A 5,544-nucleotide genomic window follows, 5' to 3' on the forward strand; every position below is an offset into this window, starting at 1 on the left:
GGACTCTGCTGGCCTTGAAGTTGAAGGAGGAGGCCATGAGCCAAGGGCCACAGCGGCCTCGAGAAGCTGGCAAAGGTGAGAAGATGGCTTCTCCCCAGAGCCTCCAGAGGGAACCTGCATGAATGAGAAAAAGCTGTGGTCTGCTGAGATCCATGGTTTGAGCAGCGTCACTTCTGCTCACTCAAGAAGGCGTCCGTTGTCTACCAGACATGGAGGCAGGGCTGGTCTGCACGGAAAAGGCACAGGTGGTGGTTCTGTGTGAGGAGCTCTAGTCCAGTCATCACAGGACCACAGGCAGGAGCTCTCCTCCAGTCTTCGGGTGGACGTTTCAAGGGTCATGATTCAGCCTGAGGTGAAGAGCTCTGCCCCCGGGATGAGACTGGCCTGTGTGAGTGTGAGTGTGTGTGTCCATGTGTGCCTGCGTCTCTGCGTGTCCACATGTGGGGGTTCGATTCTTGGGACTGCTGAATCACATCCCCACAAGGTTGGTGCTTTAAACTAACACCAGCTCACTCTCCCGGGGTTCTGGAGGCAGAGGTCTGAAGTCAGGGTGTCATCAGGGAGCGGCTCCCATGCAGATCCCAGTGAGCGATGCCTGAGGCCGCAGCCCCGTGTCTGCAGGCCCAGGGCAGCCTCCTGACTGGGCTCTTCCTAGGCTGAGCCTGGCTGCCCCCTGCCCCCTTGTTCCTGCACATTCCCCAGGCTGATTGTCCAGATGTCTGTGAATTCTGCGAGCTAGGTCACTTCCTTGAGTTTTGTTTGATTAGCTTGAGTTTCTTCTGGTATTTGTAATCAATAATCCTGACTCATCCAGATGCTTATAAGGAAAAAATTACCCCCTGTGACTCTGGTACCCAGAAGTCTGTGCCAGAGCCAGCTTCCTAGAGTTCTTGGACTGGGTCTGTCAGACATAAGACCATGTGACATAGAGCTTGTGAAGGAGAACAGAAAACTCATGAAAGGCACATTGATAGCCCACAAAACTTGTTGGAATCAGAAGAACTGCAACAGGGACTCAGACAAGTCCGTGAATGGGAGTGTTCATTACAGCGTCATTCACAATAGCCAAAGTGGGGAACAACCCCAGTGTCCACCAACCGAAGACTGGAGAACCAAATGTGCTCTCTCCATGCCATGGACTATCTTTCAGCCATAAATAGGAGTGAGGTTCTGATACGTTACAATGTGGATGAACCTTGAAAAACATCGTGCTGGGCACAAGAAGGCAGAAAGCCAAGGCCACACACAGATTGTAGAACTCTGCTTGTAAGAAATGTGCAGAGTCGGCAAATACAGGGAGATAGAAAGTCAACGAGTGATTGCCAGGGGGTGGGGAAGGGAGGGAGGAATGAGAAGCGACTGCTAATCGGCATGAGGAACCTCATGAGGTGATGAAAACATTCTGGAATTAGCTAGTGGAGTGGGTGAAGCCAGGGCTGTGCCTCAGAAGGGGAGGGGAGGAGTCCTGTGGAGTTTCTGAACTTGATGTGGAGCGAAAGTGCTGTGGTCAGCAATCTTAGCTGGAAGAGTGACCTAGACAACCCTCACTGGGGGCTGGCCCCCTCAAGGCTGACCCCAGAAGGGGTGGGTCGAGGTCCTGAGTCCTGCGGGGCCAGCTCCTCAGCTGTGGGGGTCATTTATTTCTGCTGAGTTGGATGGCAGGGCCTTTGAAGTGCTGGGCAGAACTGCAGCAGGTCCTCGTGGGAGGAGACCAGTGTGGCTCCAGCTCCAGGTGGTTCTTCCCAACACCTTCTTAAACAGCGGTCTGGGGTCGTGCGGCTCATCTGTGTTGATGTGGTGCTCCCATGCGTGGCGACCACGAGTGGACAAGCGCTGCCCTCCTGCCTGGTGTGTGAGCAGAACGTCCATCTGGGGCACCACTGAGATGAAAGGATTTCAGGGTGAGTGGCATCAAGAAGGAACAGCTGGTGGAGGGGGGAGACTGTGAGGGTCTGTCTGGCTGAGGACCAGCTGCCGGGGATTGGGGGCTGTGGTTTGACCACTGACCTCCCTCTTCTGAGTATCCTCTCAGGAGGAGCATTCCCAGGACCTGGAGGAGCTGCCCCCTAAAGGTGAGCAGAGGTGTTTCCCTGTGCCCAGGACATGACAGGTGGGCTGTGGGGTCCACACAGTGTGCTGCTCAGAGCCCCTTCCGGGGAGACTGCCACTGAGCTGCAAGGATGGTGGCTGGCTGAAGGAGCCCAGTGGCAGCATCCCCAGGATGGGGCATATGCGGAGATTCGAAGAGGAGCATTTGTTCACTGCCCATCTCCCCTGTTAGGATGTCAGCTCCCTAAAGGCAGAGGCTGTTCCTGTGTCTCATGAGTCCCAGACCCTGGAGGGAGGAGCTCCTTCCACGCACTGGGTGCTCTCGGCCACTCGTGCCCTCAGGAACAAACCCGCTCCTGACCCTCTTGGAGCCTCAGAGGACTCCTCTCCCCCGGGGGACCAGCAACTTCGACCGCTTTGGAGCCTGTGAGGCTCTGCTCAGAGGACACGTCCCTGCTCCCTTGGCCTGTCCAGGGCTCGGTGAACGAGGGCTCCTCCCCTCCTTCTGCCTGGAGCGGGACCTGGGGACCAGGGTCCACCAGAGCCTGTCCAGCCCACATTTCTGCAAGTCCCCTCACATTCGTTCTTCTAGAACTCCGACTTTCCTGAGTGCTTTCACTTCCCTCCTCGGCTCAAGACAGGCCTCGCCTCTCACTCCCTTTGGATACGTGGGCCAAGTGAGGCACCCAGAGGCCACATGGGGCCTGTGCTGAGTCCGTGGTTGAGCACCTGGGGCACCTGGCCCTGCTGGCCTCAGACCAGGTTGCTTCCTGAGGAAGAACGTGGCCTTCTCCCTCCCTGCCCCTCTACTTCCTGGGCTTCAGTTGTCTTCTCTGTGTCCCAGAGCCTGTGTGCAAGTGCAGGGACCACACAAGGACACATTTGTGCCTCTCTGGCAGAAGGTTGGACACGGCTGTAGATTGCACGCCCCCAAGTACACAGTAAATAATAAGTAGCACTCTCTAATAACCCCTGGGGGATCGTACTGAGCGTGCTGGCATGACCAGTCATTAACTCCCAGCTTGGAAGGTGCTGCTGAGCAGAAGCCTGCCCTCCTGGACGTAGGCAAGGGCGGGGTCTGGGCACTTTTGCACCCGAGATTAGTAAGTATGCTGGAGCCTCTATGTCAGTGGGAGAGCTCTTCCTGCCCCCTGCTCTTGTTGACTGCACTCTAGACACTGTATATTTCCCGTCTGATATGGAGTCACTGATCTAAGCATCATATGACACAGACAAATATAATTCAATCCATGAAAAAGACGGTGGAAAACATGCAGGATCAGTGAGAGGACAGGGTGGCCCCGTGAACCCTCTGCTTAGTGCGATTGGAGCTCTCCAAGGGCCATGCAGCACCCACCATCTTGCCCTGTGCCCCAGCGGGCTCAACTCCACTGAGTTCTCCACCTGTGCTCTTTTGGCATAGTGGCTGTGTTTGGCTGGTGGTAGACACCACTGGGAAATGCAGGGGGAGGAGCGGAGAGCGATCCCCGACCCCAGAACCCCATGTCCTGGGGCATTTCTTTGCATGGCTGCATACCTTTATGATGGGAGACCCTCATGCCATCCACACCGTGATTACGGCCCCCACTCCACAGCTCTAGCTCTCACCACTTCTGGTGACACCTCTCACCACCTCTCCTTTGAATCCCACAGCAGTCACAGCTCCTCAGTGCTGCTACTTCCCAGGGGTCTCACCAACAGGGACAATGCCTAGGCTTTCCTTGGCATATGGGGACAAGATGATTTTGATGGTACAACCAAACAAACACCCAACCAGAGGGCCTGCTGGCTGGGACTGAGGGGCATGTAGAAGGGGTAGGAGAGGAGGCAAGATGAATATCAATTAAGGCCCCAAGACCAACTGGAAAGTGGGGACTGTAGCTTGTTCCATAAACATCTACTTTCATTATTTTAGAAACTGTGGCCAACTACCTCCCTGAAACTTCAGTTCCAGAATCTGCCAGAACGGCTGTGATTTGGAGCATCAGTGCCTCAGTGCAGTGCAAGGAGTGGACTGTGGTTGACAGTGCTGATGGCCACCCCCTCAGCCCCACTGCAGCTGCAGTTCCTGCTCCCTGACAGGTTCACAGCTTCCCTTCTCAGCGCCTGCATCCTCTGTTCTTCTCTGCCTCCCCAGGCACCCATGGTGACACCAGATGTGCAGGTGAATTTGCATACCGAATCAGTAGAGATGGTGACTGATGGGCCAAATGTCCTCAGTTCTTTGTTCTCCATGGGATGGTCTGAGATGATTCCACCCTATTTCTTTGAGAGTGGGCAGGAAGACTGAGTCCCAGTTGCCCAGTGGTGATCTTCACGTTAACATACCCTTTATTGGATATTCTTCCTCCCCCATCTCACTTGATCTCAGACTCCTTCTTCTAGAACTGTGAGAGAATGAATGTCTGTGTTCCAGTCACCTGGTTTGTGGCACTTTGTTACAGCAGCCCTAGGAGACTAATACAAGCCCTAAGATATTAATAATTATATCAAATGTAAATGGACTAAGTATACAAATTAGAAGACAGGGATTGGCAGAGTAGATTAGAAACCTTGATGTGACCGTCTGCTGTCTTCAAAACCTTATTACAAATATAACAATAGAGGCAAGTTGGAAGTAAAAGGATGGAAAACATAAAATAAACAAAATACTAAGTTAATTTTTGTGCCAGTTATCAATGGATTGGCTCTGTAATACAACATCAGTGTGTTGCCCTTCATTGTCTGTTCTGCAATAATGGAGCTGGACCTAGTAGGCACTTCTCTTTGGCACCCGGCAGGGGTTAATCTTCTTAGAGAAGGTTTAGGACAAAGGGCCTTCCTTCCTAATTCCAGGGTGCTTCCAATTTCCTCTTTTTCTATCTCCTGCAGTACAACCAGCAGTGGCACAATTCAGAGCTGTTCCTAGGCACTCATCCACACCGGGTGATCCACAGTGGATTCACCAGATCCCCTTGGATGGCTTCCTAGGGAAATTCAGTGGCAGTGCCACAGGTGGAATCCCAGTGAGCCCTGTAGGCATCCCAGCCTCAGTCCATCTGTCCCTGGAAGGAGACAGGGCTGTCTTATTTGACTCTCTCAGCCTTCCCTCCCCTACCCGCTGAACTCTGCCCCAACCAGGGACCAACTCTAGACCTGGGCAACCTGGCAAACTTCTCCACCATCTCTGGGCTGGAACCACACCTTCTCCAACAAGGTCTGAACCAAGCCTTGGGGAAAGGGGCCCTCCCACAATTGCTCCTTTCTTACCTACTCCACTGTAATTCTGGGTTGTTCTCTATAATTCTCCTTCAACACTTATAGTGAATTGTTCATTTGATAAACTTTCCCTGCTCAATCTATTGATTGGGTTCTGTTTCCTGATTGGATGCTGATTCTCATAATTCCATATGATTTTGTAACATGTTAGTGCTAAGGGGAAAAATCAAGGTGGAACAAGTTGGATAGGGAGTGCCGGGACAAGGGAATAGTTTGTATTTTCAATGACATGGTCAA

General features: G+C 53.0%; 1 long non-coding RNA gene across 1 annotated transcript; it reads left to right on the forward strand.

The window, feature by feature from the left end:
* The first annotated feature begins 1,399 nt into the window (after positions 1–1,399).
* On the forward strand, positions 1,400–4,709 carry LOC138917201 (uncharacterized). The gene is made up of 2 exons (XR_011424903.1): positions 1,400–1,901; positions 3,965–4,709. It is a non-coding gene; the product is annotated as an uncharacterized lncRNA (long non-coding RNA).
* The last annotated feature ends 835 nt before the right edge of the window (positions 4,710–5,544 follow it).

Source organism: Equus caballus, chromosome 13 (genome assembly GCF_041296265.1).
Source record: "Equus caballus isolate H_3958 breed thoroughbred chromosome 13, TB-T2T, whole genome shotgun sequence".
In the NCBI taxonomy this organism is placed as follows: domain Eukaryota; kingdom Metazoa; phylum Chordata; class Mammalia; order Perissodactyla; family Equidae; genus Equus; species Equus caballus.